Here is a 19,023-nt window from a genome sequence, read left to right as displayed (position 1 = left end):
TGTGTGCTTTGCTTTGGGGTGCCCAACACACAGTTGGGGCTCTCAGAATCACTTGTGCCTAGAATGTAGATCCACACAGGATTAATTTTCATCAATATTGTATAGTAGATACATTTTGTGTCTGATAGGTCATTAAGAACTTTCCTTGGCTATTTTCTATCTTGCGTGCTTTGAGAAAGACAGTAATTGGACAGTAGATCACATATGATTTGAGGTTGAAGTTAGCCAGCAGTTACAAAAAAAAAAAACCAAAACAAAACCTAACCACCAGGAGAGCTTAGTGCTTCTGTTAATTCACATTCTTCCTGTACAGCCACACAACATGTATAGCAATGTCTGTGTTACCACTGCTTTAGACAACATTTTGGGTATGTGTAACAGCTTTGATGCTGTTCAGTCTCTGATTGGGCTGGTGCATCATTCTTGCTCTCAGTTCAGTTAAATGTACAGTTCAGGTTCTGATCTTAAGCACCATTTAAAGTTAAATACATGAGCAAACATTATTAAAATTGCTACTCATAACTAGCCTTCAGGAAATTATTTTAGTGACTTTTAGTGAGTTTGTATTATGCAAGGTGAATTTCAGGATTCTGTGACTTAAGAGCTTGAAGAATATAAACTGTATTGTAAAAGAAGGGAAGTGGATGTAGCACTTAACAAATATGATTGCTATAGTACTTGACATGTTCAGAAGCACTAAATATAAAACCTAGGATAAAACACCTAAGTCAGTGCAACAACAATGAACAAAAAAGATAAATTTCAAAATAATGTTTTAATAAGTATATTTTGAAAACACTTACATATTGGCATATGATCTTCCTTGGCATATGATGTGTGTGGATAAGATGGAAACAGACTTCAAGCATATACTAGTAGTTCTGACTAGTTCAAATTTTAGCACTTACCAAATTCATGAACTTCTCTGAGGATGCAAAAGAGATGCATTTGCCTTAGTAGTTCCATGAGTCCTACACTTAAACTTTTCCTGTGTGCTGCTTAAGAAACTTGGGTTTAGAGCTAGAAATCCCAAATTCTTAGTGCAAGTCCCTGGTTTCAGCAAGGCTACAGCAGAGATAAATGCAAACAATTTCTGCCTGGAAAACCATGAACACGACTTTCTCTACAGTGGAATAAACCAGGCAAAACGTTCTGTCGACTCTCCAATGTGCATTTACTGTTAATCAATGCTGCTATTGGTCTAAGCCTTGTCCTCTTTCTTTCTTTCTTTGCCTAGGCTAGTATCGGTCCTCTTGATACCACCTTGAATTCCAGTGCTGGAGCCTGTGTTTTCCTCCAGTGGTGATAATAGATTTTGACTCACACTGTGAAGATACCATAGGCTCACTGGCAGTGAAGATAAGCTAATCAGGTATTTAACTTGGTTAAATGACTTGACTTTGACTTCTGGTTCCCATGTACAGTAGTTTGTCCTTGTCCTTCTGTTAAGTATTAAGTATTGTTTTCACAGCTGAATTACCTATTTCTAAGTAGCTAGTACCTGAACTAGCTAACCATTTCTTGCAGGAAAGACTTAGCATGGTTTGGGACTGATCTTCTGCACACTATGGTTCATTTACAGTACTGTACAGGAAATATTTATACTAAGTATATTTAATTGCTATAGAAATAATGCCCTATGTAATTACATCATGAAAGATGTCAGAGGACAGAAATTTCTTGCTTTTTCTCATTCATTTATACTTCTTAGACCCTTTCTCAATTCCATATTGCTTTCACGGCAGCACCATAAATCAAAGCCTAAATCTGAAGACGTGTGGAAATGGTGGGGCATAAATGTATCTAGGATAGACTGCTCTTGCATTTGACAGCTAACAAAGCCTAGAAAATAAACATCATAATAAGTCAGTGTGCCCTCTATCTGGCTTAGATTATCTGGAGGCCATCTGAATAAACTCTCAGCTGAAACAGGAAGCCCTGGGACTAGATCTTTCACCTTCCTTTGATTGTCATTTTCCAATTGTTTTCATTTTTCAGTGACGCCAGCACACTCGTTCATTGATGTTCCATTTTGGCCTTGACTGTGCCAGATCCACCCAGAGAAGTCAGAAGCCAAGAACAAATTTGGCCTAAATTAAGAGTGGGCTTTCCTTGAGGCATCCTTATATGTAAGATCCTGAAGTTAGATGCAGACAATGCTGAAATTTTGTATAAGTGATGCTGAGAGAGGGTGCTTCAAGTTCATCAGACTTCTTGAATAGGTGGAAATAGCATGTGTGCACACGCACACATACTCAAAATCAAGGATACCGACAACAGAAATATTACTGTGAAAATACACTGAAATGTGTCCATATTGTTTTCCAAACTGGAAAGCTATCACAGCTGAATAGATAGGGAGAGATTTTGCTCGTTTTCTAGTCTCTTATGTTAGCCTGGTAGTGCAAAGGAAACACAGTACCACAAAAAGGTGGCATGGTGTCATACAGCAGGTTCTCCTCTCCTCTCCTCTCCTCTCCTCTCCTCTCCTCTCCTCTCCTCTCCTCTCCTCTCCTCTCCTCTCCTCTCCTCTCCTCTCCTCTCCTCTCCTCTCCTCTCCTCTCCTCTCCTCTCCTCTCCTCTCATGGTTTATAAGGACTTATAGTTTATGGGTATATTGCCCAGATATAGATGCATATTATCAAGCAAAGACAGCCATATCATGCTAGCAGGTTCATCACAGTGATTTCCTGTCTCTTCTCTTTTGGTTTGGTTCGCTGCCAGCCACAAGACTAAGCACTATGCTCTCTTGGTGAGAGTAGTTTGCTCATGTGCGACAAAGGAGCGAGAGATCTGGGTCTTTTATGCACATTGCTCATATTTATGAAGCCATCTGATCAAAACTCCTTATTCTTTGGAAACAAGCGAGGGAGTTGGGATGAGCGTTAAGAAGGCTGGACTTTCTTAATCCTACATGTGGCCTGCCCATTTTAGGCTTGGGACTGGTTGGCAGGGAAAGCAAACCAATGTCCACGCACCTATTTTTCTAGTGCAAAAGTTTTCAATTGCACGGGGATTGTCAGTTTGGCACTCATCGTTAACATTAAAGTTTAGAGGGGAAAGGCTGTTCTGGAATGGTCAAAGAGAGAGTGTCATCCACGTATTTGCATTTTAGTGCTACTAGTGGTGCCGCATTCAGAGCAGCTCTCTGCTCTGAGGACGGGTTTGCAGGGTAACTGCATTTTTGTAGGTTTCCTTTGAAACAGAAACAAAACAGGAAAAGAAGCACCAAACCACAATTTTAAAAATAGGATGCTTTAGGATGCCTCCTGAAAGTCACAGGCTGTCCTTATATCGTTCAATTTTTTGAATTCTTCAGGAGTGAGAACAGACTCGGTTGTCAACAGAGTGCTGTTCACAGAAACTAGGCAGGAAAATGAAAGAAGGCTCGCTATTGTTCGGCGATGTGGTGTAGGCTGCAAGAATGCGTTGGGAATGCAGCGCCTGCATGTCAGGCAGAGAGAGAGGTCTTTGTGTGAAAACACTGAAGCAGAATGTCAATCATATAAATAACTATTATCTTTTTTTTTTTTTTTTAATCTTGATCATTGCTATCACACTTCTTCAATTGAAGTCCATAAGGATAGTTATCAATTTCCTGGAACATACTGGTGTCTAACCGAAGCTGTCCAGATACCGCATGCAGGGGAGCTGACCTACCACGAAGTCAGAAACAGTGTTGTAAGTGTCGTACCTCTCATGTGTCCTCTGCTTTGTACCGCTTTCTGACATAGTCTTGATCATAATTTATGAATAGGTAACACACAACCACCCTGCTCTGATGTCACTTAGAAGCAGCATTGTTTTTCCCAAAATACAGATGTCTTTATCATTCCCCAGAAGAATGTGCATGATTTGAAATATTCATAATTGAAAAAGGAAAACATTGGCTAATAGAAAGGAAAGATGCACACTTACGCAAATGTAAAGAACATGCTTTAACTCACAATGGTTAACATTGTGTCCGGGTGCAATGATGTAAAAGCACTTTTGTGAAATTCCTCAAAATCCTGAACAAAATAGAGGCAACATGCCTGAAAAGGGTACATTTATGATTAAAATAATTTTACCCTTTAAGCAAATTAACACTTGAAACAGAAGCTTGCAGAGCTGGGAATAATATACCTGTTATGACCTGAATTAAATTGACCTCCTCTGAAGTCTCGCTTCTCATGGGTTGGTGTTACTTTGTGATGGTTAAGGCAGATTCGCCTTTGAGGTAACACATCACTGGTTTGCTTGCCAGTAATGGGAGGAGATCCCACACTGAAAAAATCCACCCCGCTGGGAGAAGTTGAGCCAGTATTTTGTTAGCCGACACCATGTGCTGTGTAGCAATCATCAGGGATCTGTTTCAGCGGAGTCATTTAGGGCCAGGAAGAGCAAATCCTGTGAGCTGATTTGCACACCCGTACAGATGTGGCACTCAGAGGTGAGAGCTGCTGGGTGAATGAGCAGGAGGTCCTGAGCAGTATAGGAGACCCAGTCCTGCACCACTGACATCCAAAAGTTAACTTTAATCACAGTTTTGCTGGGCACTGGCCACATTATTACTTCTGTGTACCAAGGCCCAGATGAGATGGCCGTACCTCACAAACACTTCTTCCTGACGTGGTAAGTGGCTAATCTAGGGAGCAAGGAGTAGAGTGGGAAAGCTAATAATAAATACCTCTTAAGTCATGCTTCCTTAGGCTCCTAGCATACTCCATTCCATTTTATCCTGAGTATTGACAAACAAGAGAATTTGGCCAGAGGACATGGGATTTCCTCTTCCTCAGGTATAACATTTGGAAACTCTTTAAGTCAATCTTCCTGGTGTTCCCACCAAGAGAAGCTGTCCTAGGTGCCACCACGCCATCCCTAACCATTTTCCAGCAGAGGTACGAACTGAGTCAGGACGCTGACCTGCGTCAAAACCACCTGATCTTCTACCAAATTAGTTTTAACCTTACACAGGGTTTTTGGGGCCAGATGACCATCTAGCTGCGCAAACAGTTATATTAACGAGAGAGAAGGCAGAATGGACAGGAGGAGGCAATGAGCAGTGAAGACCTAGGATAGAGCAGGACAGCTCGCTCAGCTTCGGCCCCATCTCAAGTCAAAATCTAGCTGCAAGCCTCGGTACCTGCTCTAGCACGTGGTGGCTTAGACTTCTACTGATTCACATCTGTCTCCTGTGTTGCACCCTTTAGCCACCATACCTTCTATGCTGTTTTCCACACTGTACCTCATGCTTCAGAAGGCCTTCTTGAAGAGAGTCCTAAGAGCATGGATTTCAGGGCAAATCATGTTACTTCATCAGCCTATGACACAATTTATTCAGTATAGCGTGTAAACTATAGGCCATATCAACTTCTCAGTTTGTTTAAATCAGTGTAGCTCTCTTCAGTTCAATAGGACTGTGCTAATTTGTACCAGCTGAAGATTTATTTCACTACCTCAGATTTCTTCTTCGTTTTTATAGCAACTGTAGCTGTATAGCACTTAATAACAGCACGTTATTATGTTAGAGTTTTCCACGATTCATTTCAGGAATTCAAAGTACACATAACCATTTGTACTTACTGCTTAAATGCTTTGCAGAAAATCATCTTGATTGTAGGAGCAAATCTTATTTGTGTGCAAAAAATACGGTTTATTGGGCCCAAACTGGCAATTGCCAAAATGACCAGCACATAGAAATATACAGGATGGATGTGCCATTGTGAATGGCCAATAACTGAAGAAAGCCATGTATTGTTTCATGAAATTTTAAAATGTTTTTCAGACTAACCCATGAAAAATATTCAGTTTCATTCTAGAGGGTAAAAACCTTCTGCGAAAGATTTTACATCTGTTCTATTTCAGTTAGAAAAAATCATAATTTATTTTTTCCCCATTAAAACACAATTCAGAATATATTTTAATACAAAATCCTGCAAAATGTTACTGAAAAAATGTTGTTACAGTTCCTTGGGGAAGAGGGAAGGGTTGTTTCTTTTGCATTTGTCTTGTGTTGTGAGGGCGTAAAAAGGAAAATTTCTTCTAATAGCGATAGTTTAGTCAAAAGCTCTTTGAAAAGAAATATGATTTGACTGAGATAGTGGCCAATACTTGATTTAGATTTTTTAACTTTTATTAGCACTGTACAAAGCAAACACTCCAGTTGGGGTTCCAAACTACAACTACCAAAAATCTCTGATGACTAATACTTCCTGGCTGTACTTCATGCTGGCTTGAAAAGAACAAGACTACTTTTTGTCTAAGCCTGTACTAATGTTATATAAAAGGATGTGAAAAAGGTTGTGTAGGTCCATCCACAAACATCCGTCTTTTGCATATGCTTGCGATGTTTTTGCTAGTGGCTTTGGAGAGGGTTAATCTAATATTTAATTAAATCATTTAGCTTTATTTGCAGCATAATTTTTTTTTCTAGCTGACAGTATTTTTTACGCAGGGATTTGCTGCAGTCCCAAAAGAAGAATGAATAATGCTTCCTATTTTGACCACAGAGCGATCTGATCATGCATGCTGTCAGTGGACATTGCTACTGACTGGCTTCCAGGGAGAAGAAACATCCGTTGTCCACTGTGTCCCAGCCGCAAGGTCATGTGGCGGCAAGGTGATGGCGAGTTGGGATTCCTGGACTCTTTCCTTGCCCTGCTCCTGAGTCAGGCTGTGATTCTGGACAAGTTAGGTAGCTGTTAATTAAAATGTAAGTGATAATACCCACATCTCCAAAACATTATGAAGGTAATTTCTGTGTATTTAGGAGGCTCTTTGACCCTCAGATGAAACTGTCAAATGACCACAAATCAAAAATAACAGCTCAATGTAGATGCAGGACTGAGCACGTGTCTGATTTTCTGTAGGAGTCTGGGCCCACCAACCCATAGATTCAGAAGCATTATATAAACTCCTCAAGAAATAAAGACCAAGAAAGATCTACATGAAAAATCCTCTTTTCGCTCAGAAGAAGATACTCTGTCTTCCCATTCCTGCTCCCTCCCTTCCATCAAATAAGGACCTTTCATCTAGCTGCCTAATCCCTGCTAGCACCCACCCTCATGCCTTGTTCCTCCCTCGCTCTTCATTAAACCCTACAAAATGTATTTCCAGTCAACACCGACTGGAAATTTAATACTCCCAAATGCGCTGCCAGCAATACTCTCAGTCCTTTCCTCTGCTGGCCTCAGCCGCTGTTACGGTCCAGCTCCCCCAGTTACTTTTCCGCACTGGGGAAAGGCTAGAACTGCTGGGAGGCTCCAGCAAGACCAGGAACACCCAGGGTTCGGGCTCGGTCAGAGTTTCCCCCACCTCTAAATTGGTCTAAGTGTCCTGTGACTAAACTCTCTCCCTCCTCCCTGCCACAGCACCTTGCATGGATGCTCTAAAATACAGAATTATTACCCGCTGTCCCCTAGGGAATTGCAGTTTGTAAGAAACTCACTGGCCTGAAGATCTCAACTTCCAGCTGGGCACCTTATAATGACCAGATTTTTAGTTGTGTTCAGCACTTTACATTTATTTGTGAGGTACTCTCTGGAAAAGTTTGCTTATAGTAGCCAGAAAGACAAAACTTTATGAAAGGAATAAATAACTGTAGAAAGAACTTGTTCAAAAAAATCAACATCCTGTCCAAAGGTCCAGTTCCTAGGTGTACTTCAAGATCCTGTGAAAAAGTCACTGATGCTTAATGAAACCTTTTCTTTAACATTCATATAAATTTTACATAGCTATTTTTCTTTACTGTAGTCTGTCCTTTGTTTGCTATTTGTACATTAAAACATGGTACCTGCATTTGAAGAGGTCATCTTTGATCTTTGCACTGTTTTCATCTAACAGTTTTGTGGTTATCTTCATTCTTATCCTTCAGATAATTTAAAGTTTCTGCAGTCTCCCTTCTTGATTCTCCCTCAATTTTCATTCTTTTCTTGGGTTGGACTTTTGTTTAGACAGGTTATTCTCAAAGCAGAAACTTAACAGTCGTATTAGCCATTAAATTTCTACTTCCTCAGCCTGTGTCGCTTGGGCAGGGCTGCACCGAGGCTCACTGGGAGGAACACCCCTACGGACAGTTGCGGTCACTGGGAATTGAGACAGTGATTCAGCCTCACAGGACCTGACAGCGCTTCCCCTAACCACAGGTCCCCTAGGTCAGGGAAGCCTTCAGACGTACGCCCCAGGACTACATTAATCCTTTGGCACCCCAGAACACGATGAGGATGCTCTAGCGGGGGGTTATGCTACATCTTAGATACAGCTGTGTAGTGTGTACACATTGCTTGACACAAAGAGGTTGCTATAAAACGACTGCTCTGTTCTAAAATGTTGCTGGCAAATTGTCGTGAACATGGGAAAGAAACAAGAGTGTTGAGAGCTCTGGGTATCATTGAAATATTTAAATATTATGTTTGGTGACGCCTGTAATTCAACATTTGCTGTGGTAAACACAGCAGAAATGACTGTAGCATAATGTTATTCCATATTCTAAGCCAGATTCTTGAGGTTTGTTTTATTTATATCACATGTGGCTGGGAGAAATAATTCTAGGAAGGCTCATACCATATATTTGCTTTTCAAGTTGCCAAAATATCTTAGAGAAATCAATGGCTGGGGACTCTTCTCTGTGGCTAAAGATTTATTTTTAACCTCTCGGTGTGCCAAAATCAGGAACAATTATTAATCTGTCCTGAAACTGCCGATACAACCTGCTAGCAACAGATGGTGTGAATGAAAAGCCAGAAGTGGCCATTTTTTATATTCAATAGATTAAAGAAACCTTAGTTCTTTAATCTTATCTAACCTCTTGTGACCGAGGGTCTAAGGTATTGACTTAAAGACAATATCAATAGCCTTGATTTGAACCTGAATCAACCAGGGGACTGGATCTTCTGCGATGCTTTGTACCTCTAAATGATGCTGCATGTTCCTAGTCTCTGTTGACCTTGGTGGGAGATGAGCCCTAAGGGTTGCTCTTCTGCAACTTAAAAGATCAGGCTCCGTGAGAGCACCTAGTGCTGCAGGTACGGCGTGACTGCACTCCGGGGGTTCTTGTTTAGGTCTGAACTTGTACGGTAGTTAAGAACCAACTCCCGTCAATGCCTAGGGATGGAAAGGTATTACATTACTAGATATTATCTCAGTCTTGCTGTATTTATACATCTCAATTACAAAATCAGGAAGTATTGCCAGCCATCGTTTGGATACAGCTGGCATAAACACACAAACACACGCGCACACACACAGAGAACAAAACAAAAAAAAATCCCAAACGGCAAGCCTGCTTTATTTTTCAATTAGTTAAGGATCATGGAAATTTGACTCTTGCAGCCTTGTGTGGTGTCTGGTGTCTCGTTCAGGTAATGTACGGATGGCCGGGTGCAAGATTAACTGGCTAACCTTTCCAAAAAAAACCTAATCCCAGTTACCAAGCGGGGTGATGCTGTGAGACTGTTTTCTGCCCCGGGTGCGACTGCTGGGCGGGGGGCACACTGTCAGGAGCAGGAACACAGAATTTCACAACTTCCCACGAGAGGTGGATCCCAACCATAGATTCAAGCTCACCTCACCTATGGGAAAGGCTATGTCTGAATTTCAGGTTTAGCACTGCTCGTTATTTTCCGTAACATCTCTGCAGCCCAGATTTATTTGTGAGAAACAAGGCGAGGGGGACGGACTCAAAACCACAACAGCAGGTCGCGTACAAAGGCAGTGGTAGTAATGTGGTGCAGGTGAGAAACAGCTGAAGTTTTTGCACAAATCACTTCCCAGGTCAGGTATCCTGTCACGACGTACTTGCCAAGCAACTGCAGCAGATGTGGATGGATGACAAACTTTGCATGCATGGCTCTGGGACACAGAAGACCTCTTTCTGCAAACCAAGGGCTGCAATTTGAGAAGCTGCTACTTTCTCTATTTTTAATGCCTTTATTGATACTTGTCTGCATAGACCCCACATAGTGGCAGGCCAGCAGCTCCTCACCCACAAATCCCAGTTCTGGTCCAGGTCTCCCTCCTGCAGTTGTTCTGCTCTCCTCGAGTGTGGCCCCTCTGCCCGTTTCCGCCTACGTGTCCGCACACAGAAACCACTGACCACGGTCAGGCAGTCCCCTGACAATACAGCATGTGGGAAAGCTCTTCCAGGGCGAACGGCATCCTTTCAAGAGCTCAGGCCAGAGAGTAAAGGCCGATGCACCATGGGAGAGCACTGAAAGGACATTTAAGTTTTCTGACGAAGGGAAAATGAGCTCTCCCCTGTGGGTTTTTCTCTGGAGGCTACGAGAGTGAGATTTCTGAATTCGAGGAGTGGAAGAAAAAGGAAGAAAAACACGAACAAAATAGTCAGCTAAAAGATGTAACTTTAATTTAGCATATCATGATAGTGATGCTGGGTACTGCTATGAAACAGAAGGTGCTGGGAAAGATCCACTGAAATATCAGTTGATCTTGGACAGCAAAATTTAATATGCCCAACACAGTGAAACAAACACCTAGTGAATGAGGGCACAATTAAGCACTCACTTAGGTGTTACGATGTCAGGCTGAGCTGTTGCTGAATGTGGGGGGCCGCAGGGAGCTCTTTCCTGCTGCTCTCTCGGACAGTCCTGCAGGGAGCCTGATGGGACACTGATCCAGCGATGGACACGAATCGCTCTGCTGCCGGTATAATTTTCAGGAAAAGCAGTGATCTGCTCTCGCCACATGGTAATTAACATGAGAATGAGCAACTAGGCACATGGAGGGAGTTTGTGGGGAAGCAGGGAGGGGTGACAGGGCTATGCATTTTGTTGGCGTTGTGGACTTCGGCTGGAGTGAAGCATCTGCGTAACCATGGCCTGGGAGGTCTCATCTAATGGTCTGAGCAGAAATCAGCAAAGTATTCTTCATTTCTGCTTACGGATGGGGGACAGATTCCCTTCTTAGCTTTGGATAAGTCTTGCACCTAGAACGTATTCATTGGTCTGAAAATGGGGTTGTGAAGGGATTATTTGTGATTGTAATATTTTTTTGTCTTTCTGGTAACTCCATTTATGACAGAAAAATGTTTAAATGTCTACCTGTGAAAGTAACTTTCTACCAGGCTCTGAGATGCGTTCCTAAACGTTCTGCGCTGCAGCCTACTTCAGCAATTCTAGATGCCTGGTGTAGATCTTGCCACGCAGGACACGTGGAGTTGAAGGACATTGAACACTGAGAATTCTTCCACTGTGTGACGATTACAGAAACATCTGTTCTCAGTGACCCTCTGCTGATCATCTGTAAAAATTAAATGTTTAATAGTCCCCAATACTTCCTATTTTTAACAAACATGAATCTGAGCAGTCTGAACTTCAGATGAGTTTTCCTTACAAACCACTTTCCTTACATAGATGTGAAATGTATGTACAGCCCCTGCCTTTGTATCAATGCTTTACAAATTCTCACGGTGTTTTGCAGTATTTAACTCTGCATGGTCGGACTCCTTATCTGACTTGGAGTTTTGGACTGTTTCATATTTCATGGTCTGAATTTTATGATTTGAGTTTATCTCGGATTTCTAACTGGTAGTGAGAAGACCAGACTACTGCAGCATGAAAGTGGTGCTGAATGCAAAACACATTGCATTGTCAAAGTTGCTTTCATGAAGATGTTTCATTTTGAAGTTGCATAACAAAGTCAGAAAAAAACCACTCCCCGTGAGCACATGCAATGATGTCTACAGAATTTATTTTCAGGACATACTTTTTCTCATGATTGTGTTGCAAGTCTCTTTGTCTCCCTGGCTTCTGGTAGAATTTCTGCACTATCACCATGAATGAAGCCTGAATATCAGAATAGGTATCTCTGAAAGTGCCTACAAAACATAGGTTTCTTTAATATGAAGATATTGTGTATCCACGCAGAAAATAGCTTCAGCACCTCTGTGAATGATGTAGTCTCCAAAGTACAACCAGCTCTTGTAATCACAACAAAGCAATTCAGAAAAATAAATGAGGGGTCAAAGACTTGACATGAGAGCACTCAGATCTTTGTAGAAGTGGAAGTAGGATTATCTTTCTGGTTTTACTCTGTGTGTGTGTATTTTAATTCTCATTCATATTTCTCTGATGTGTGGTGGAAAACTGTTAACTATTAAGCTTCATAATATCACTGCAAATATCCCAGATCTCTGCTCCATCTGCTAGACCTCATTGCCTCACTTAAAATTTGTTTGTTTTTTCTCAGAGAAGAGATCTTTCCATTTGATATTAGCATTCTAAAAAAGTCCCGAACTGAATAAGCCCTCGGAGCTCAAGGGGAACATCTCCAGTACTATCTGCAGAGGAAACGGGAATCTCGCACGGTTCCAGGTCTGCCCCACCTACCCCATGCCTAGTTCTGCTGCAGACACAAGCAGTCAGTGCCAGTAAATGTCTCTCACTGCAACGCGGCATGGGACCCAAGACTGGAAATGAGCTTGCGCCATCCTTGGCGCAAGTAATTCTGATACGAGCTTAGCAGAGATGAAAGGCACTTGGACCAATGGGTGATGACTTATGAGCACCATGGGAGGAAGTCAGCGCACCACAAGCAAATTTTTCTGCTGTCTAGATGTACTAGAGAAACACTGCAAAACCAGAAAAAGCCGGAGAATTAGAAATTATATCTTGGTTTTTGTTTTGGTTTTTTTGGGGGGGGGTTAAATCATGTTTTGGTCCACTATTTTTGGGGGCTTTGGGGGTTTGTTTTGTTTTGTTGTTCGTTTTGTTTTTTTTTTTAAAGTTCCTTTTTCTTTTACTCTATATATTGAATCATGCAAGGTATGAATTATACAGAATAGCCCAGCCCCAGTTTGGAGTAAAATGAGGGAAAGCTCAACGTTTTACAGGACTGAATCCTAGTACTGCCAGACTGCCTGGCATCACGTAAACTGAAGAGAAGTCTGCTATAACTTAACTTCTCATTTTGAATGAGTGCCTGGTGCTGGAAGGTACCTAGAGCCATTGACAAGAAAGGCATCTGAGGACACCTAGCATTATCCAGGCAATGTTCAACATCTTCCAAGATTCAGTGCCTCGGCAGGCAAGAGCAGAGATGTAGGGGTTTTTTTAGCATCCAGAAAAAGAAAGGTGAAGGGTTCATCCCAGTTCTAGGTGGTATGTTAAAGCCAGCACGGTTAAGGCATGCCCAGTGTTGTTGCCAGCAGCTTGCAAACCGTTTCCTTTTGACTTTTCCTGTCTGAAGGACCAGATCAGAGTTGGAGTTGGCAATTAGCATGAGTGTAGAGCAAGCTTCAAGCTTACGCCTCATTTGTTTCATCGTCAGACCATTCGTATTTGCTATATCTCTTCAAAACAAACTCTTCCATACATCAGCTCATGTAAATTGCTCTGTAGTCCTCTTGATGTGGGTGAATGATGACTGACATCAGTTGATGATCTGTTCTTCCATTTGTAATTCTGAGATTTAATCTTTTTGTAACAAAATCACAAGAGAATTAAGCCATTTGTGGCAATGAGTGTAGTCAAAGACTATGAAATAAAACTAGGAGCATATGTAAAATAAAAGTATCCATTATATGATCATGTATATGTATATATTTATAAAAATTTCAGCAGTCCACTTGCCAGAATTCTAAAACTGGTGATGAGATGACAGACAGGTGAGAAATATGAAACTTTCAAGTCAGAGATATTTTTCTGTTTATGGTTCATGTGATTTTATTTGAAAAAAGATTTCTATGAAAATGGAGAAATTGGGTCATTCTTGATTCACCCCCCAAAAAAGACATAGATGAATATACGTGTGTGTATATATATATATATATATGGTGTGTGTATATATATAAAAATAAAAGCTATAAAGAAAGAATGTTATGGAAGAAAAACGATATGTCTGACCGATGAGTCTAATGATCATTAGCACTAAACCCCATAATGTCTTGGAGAATTCAGATAGAGCTAGTCCTAAATAACAATAAATCTACTTTTTGCTGGAATTTTAAAACAACTTTGTTATTTTCTCTAGTATGTTGCTGTGAAAATTATATTTTTATTGGTCTGCCTTCAACGGGGTTTAGTTGCCATTTAAGTGATATGTTTAACATTCCATTAATTTGACCTTTTCTGATAGAATAACACCCGGAAAAATAGAGTGTGATATGCTGGCATTATTTTATTCTATCTGTAGTGAAGCAAAGGAATCATTTCAATTCCAAGCACTGAGCTGGTAGAAATTATTTTAGCTGCAGGAGATAAAATTAAAAATAGTGTTAAACCTACATTTATAAAACAGAAGCCTTCTGCACACACAAACCCACATTTGCATGTATAATAATAATTTGATTCTTGCTCAGGTAATATTTTGCCAGTGTAAGCATGCAAGAATACTGGGTCAGTTGGTAAAATGGTACGTACACATAAATGGCAAATTCTATTTGATCTATTGTGTACAAATGTTTGAATCTGAACACACAGCGGCAAACAACTTCAGGTGATGAGATGGAGGAAGAGAAGCAAACTACAATAATAAAATATCTCTTTCTTAATCATTTTTAAATTCCTAAAGGTCTGAAGCAGTTTTGGATGGACCTATTGCACACCTTTCTGTAGTAACGAAGCATTTTAATGGGAATTCATATACATGGAATGCCATTCCTATTTCCCCTTATCAGCAAGATGTTTACCCATTCTTTTTTATACATTATTAATACACTCAAAATGTATAGACTTATAGAATATTTATCATAGAGTCTAGACTAAGCATGCCCTAACAGTAGAATACAAACTGGTTTGTTTATATTTTGCAGTTTAGGAGAAAATTTTCGCGTGCAACGCCTAACCCATTGCGGATCCAAGTGCAGCCATGACACTGCTGTGAGCGCTACTACTGGCACTACGGTCGGTAAATGTATCTGTTGCCAAGAAAACAGACAATTGTTTCTTGCTGCTGGATAATATTCACGAAATACACTTGGCAACTGAGAGAATTCAGTTGGTTCTGCTGTAGTAAAAGACTGGTGTAGACTCCGACTTTCCATTAGATAGAAAAGCATTGTACTGTAGTTGAAACACTTCATTTTTAATGACTAGTGAAATAATACAGTGCCTGGGTAGTAAGCCCCATCACACAGGCACTGATCTGGAAAAATCCGCTATATTTCTTACTAGGAGACCCTCCACCACTAAGCTGCTATCTGACCTAAGGTAGGTTCCTTAGTTTTCCCTGTCCGTAAAGCGAGAATACTGTCCTTTGCGGGATGCTTGTTTATTTATTAAAGCAATATGTATTACTAGAAGTATTAATAAGCCTTTTTTCCAACTGACAAAAAAATTACTTCTTTCGTTTTTATCAGTGAAATATGGTCAGTCATCCAACAATTTGCTTTTTTGGCATGCCCTCCACTTGCTAAATGAGGAATAAACCAAGAGTATATCTCAAGAAATATATGGTTAGAAACAATGCTTTTATGTTTTCCATATTTTGTTATTTTTGCCTCAAATCACAGTTCAGTTCAGCATGATCTGACATGGCTGAAATACTGAAACGCCCACTCCTCCAAAGCAGCGTTTATTATAGAAACCCACAAACTTAACCTAACCTAGAGCAGCTTTTCCAGCAGTGATATAATTACAGTAGTTATTGTTGCAATAAACCAGATGTTCCTGAATGGGAATGAAAGCGCTTCCCCCCGCATTACATTTGTTACGTTGCCCCTTTTCAAGCTTCACATCAGCTGTTCAGAAAGCTCTTTCTTGGTTGAGTGTCACTTACGGGTTCTTGCTGCGTGAGACTTTTAGCGTAAAAGAATGAAATACTGGCAGGCTTCGAATTTTCATTGCTTTCCTTAAAACCTCAAACATGACAGTTATCGATGTCACTAGTTCTTGCCCTAGTTTAAAGACATTTTTTGTCCTTTAAGACACTTTTACTTGGCTAAAAAAAAAACCACTTTGAAAAACCTACTTCTCTCTCAGATTGAATGACTACATTCTTCTGTATGAAAAGTAATGTTCCACTCCTACAAAATTGATGAAGTTTGCCACAGATTTCAGCGAAGCCATCGTTTTACCCCACCATTTTGAGCAACTTAGCTGTTAAGCAATATTGGTAGCTTTGGAGAACAGCATCTTTGTAACCACTGCATCTGCTGTGGTTGCAGCTGCGGACCATGAACAACCATTCAACCTGGACCATGAATATCTATCATCACTTAAACATGACGCATCTTATATTTTTAATAGCGTGTTAGTCAACACATTTCTAATATTTCTGAGCCCAATCAAGTCCTAACTGCAAAACCATGTTGCCAATAAAGAAATGGACTGTGTTTAAACTACTAGGACCTTAGACATGAAAGTTGTTGTTTATATTTTACATGTCTAGGAATAACGAATAGTCGAAAAGTCAGGAAGTCAGAAGATTGCTTTATTACACTTATTGTGCCATTTAATAATACAATAAAGAAACATAAACCAGGCTTTGGGTTTTGTTTACCTATAAGTAAGTTCTCATGAAAATACGGGAACAGTAAGAATGAATTATCAACTTCTCTGAACACGTCATGGCAATCCTGGAAGAAACCTTTGTAATGTTCAGTTATACGTGCTGCTCGTTTTTCTGTTCGCTAATGGTAAACTATTAGTAAACCCATCCCCGTGGTAACTGTAATGTAACAAGGGAGACGAACCAGGGATGAATTCACCCCCGTGAGGTGGTCTGCTAAATTTACACTTTGTAAAATATAAATGTTTCTTATAGAAGGAATTTACATGACTCTGAAACACGGTCCAATTTTTCACTGATGTGGTAGGGGATGCAGACATTGTTGGCCTGCTTTTACAGAAATCTTTGAAAATGGGCCATAAAATAGCTGAGGAAACCCAAGAGGCACCCACACGTTTGGAAGCAGATTATAAGACAGCTCTGCTGCTCAGCCACAATCAGCTCCCTGCTTTCGAAAAGGAATGGTATCCATTTCACATTTTTTGCTTTCCTAATGAGAATGTGTCAGGGCTGAAATAAATAAATAACTAGGACCCATGTCCAGGGAGCCTTGACGTCTTTCCCATCACGGAGGCCAGGAGGCCCCTGTGCTTCCTCCCCTGGCCATGGCATGCCCGGAGAATATTTCCACCACCCACACTTTATTCCCTCTTAACTCTCCTCACCCACTCATCATTACAGCTGTGCAAAGCAGCCATTACAAACCCTGAAGCCATCTGAAACCTACCTTGAGAACTTTGTTCTGTGCTTCGCACACAGCTGGGATTGGTTGGACTTTTGGTAAATTAGCTTTTGAGACTATCGACCCCCAGTTCCATGCAAATTTGGACCCCGGTTGAGGTGAATGATTTATGGGTTGCATATTTTGAAAATCGCTGAGAGAGTTTCATGTCACTGCATCACGCTTCACTGCATAGATCTCTGTCATATTCATGGAAATCAAAAAAGATATGTATATAGTACACTGCAAAAGGGAATAATAATAGCAGTCAGATCCCAAATGTGCTCCATGCATTGCAAACAGTTCCTGGCCTGAAGGACCTGTGGGGGAAAAAAAAAAAAAAAAAAAAGAACTCTTTTTAACTCTTTAACACTTTATTGCTTCAAAGTGTAACTAACTCATAAATTTTTTATTACATTCCTTCGTTTAGCACATATGCATGCCACTAGCATTTCAATTAGATAGGAACTCTGTGCAAGTAGTTGCCGTAATGATGCTCTCAGGCAGGAAGTAGAGGGAAACCCAGACTACAAAATTCAGATTCAAAGCTAGTTTTTCTGTAGCCAAAATGAGAGATTTATTTCACTGGTGATAAAAGTTTGAGTTTGCAAAATTTGGACTTGGATCCTCACTGAGATTTTGGCCAGCTTGGTTAGCAAAACTAAGCAGCGTATTGTTAAGTGCAGACTAGATTACACCAGCCCTGCTGAGTGCCATCTTGCTCAGCCAGTTTTCAGAACTTGGAGGCAATTTCCTCTAAAAACGCTGACCAAAATGATGGATAAACAGGTTTTTTAAAAAGAGCGATTCAAAGGACAGGATTCAATATAAGAGGCTCTGTGCCCTCTTAGTCAGACAGTAGCAGAGAAACTAATTTTGCATTTTAATTTTTAAAGGAAGCCCAGACTATTTAATGCAGAAGTACTGAACACGTCACTTGACATCTTAACGCATAACAAAAGAACTTCTTTGGTTTCAGTTTGTAGCACGACAACTTTTTTATCTGCAAAACAATCTTTTTTTTTCTTTTTTATCATGAATGAGTCCAAGCAGAAGATTGTAAACACCTCACCAGATTCCGATTGCGGAACACAGCTTCCTGTTGATACCACAACATTAATGTAAGTGAAAGCCAGAAGGACAGTTTTTACTGTGTGGTCAATGTTGCTTTGTCATCAGGTGACTTCAGTTATTTCCTTGAAATCCTGTCGTGCGCCAATTTGTCAAAGTGCTTTCAAGATAAGCGGGGAAAAGGCTTGAAAGGTTTGTATAAATCCCAAAAATGGCTTGAGGTGGAGTTGTCTTGGACTTAAGGTCATTTTAAGAAAAGTGTCAAGGCATGGGATTTAGCTGAGCAAAGGTAGATAGGCACAGCCTAAGCAATGGTATCTGAACTAGTCATCGCACGTGAGGCACTGCTGGGTCTCAATTCACGTTTTCCTAAATGTCTGAGATAGGTAAGATGAATCACAGCCTAGAGGTGTCTGTTTCTTCCCATCAGCTATGAGAGGAACGTGAGTGACCAGCTCATGTGTAGCTAAATGCTTGTCTACCTCCATGTTTGGTGAGGTGAGCTCCATTCCTGGGGTCTGCTGAGTGCCCTCCGCAGTGCGAAATTTGGGGGAGGAGGAAGGGAGTCAGGACAAACACGCAGTGCTGTCGAGGTCAGTGCTCTATCCTGCACTGCTAAAAACGGAATTCTTCCCTTGGCCAAGAATCATTACATAAAAATAGTATGTAAAGGATTGGTATGGAAACATTAACAATAAACGGCAAGGCTATCAGAGGTACTCTCTGAAGAAATGGGTCACAAAAATAAACCAGAAGCAGGCTAGGGTTGCAACATCGGAACCCCA

General features: G+C 40.7%; 1 long non-coding RNA gene across 3 annotated transcripts in view; it reads left to right on the top strand.

Moving 5' to 3' along the window:
• The window catches only part of LOC129207494 (uncharacterized), a 200,673-nt gene extending 186,861 nt beyond the window's left edge, over positions 1–13,812 (top strand). The window contains exons 6-8 of one of the 3 annotated variants that reach the window (XR_008577458.1): positions 1,238–1,372; positions 3,575–3,681; positions 9,754–13,812. This is a non-coding gene — a long non-coding RNA (uncharacterized LOC129207494). Of the gene's footprint in view, positions 1–1,237; positions 1,373–3,574; positions 3,682–6,436; positions 7,786–9,753 lie in introns of those variants that run through there. The other 2 variants (XR_008577457.1, XR_008577456.1) reach the window with 2 other exon arrangements.
• The last annotated feature ends 5,211 nt before the right edge of the window (positions 13,813–19,023 follow it).

This window comes from Grus americana, chromosome 5 (assembly GCF_028858705.1).
Source record: "Grus americana isolate bGruAme1 chromosome 5, bGruAme1.mat, whole genome shotgun sequence".
NCBI lineage: Eukaryota > Metazoa > Chordata > Aves > Gruiformes > Gruidae > Grus > Grus americana.
This window is presented reverse-complemented; position numbering and strand designations above follow the sequence as displayed.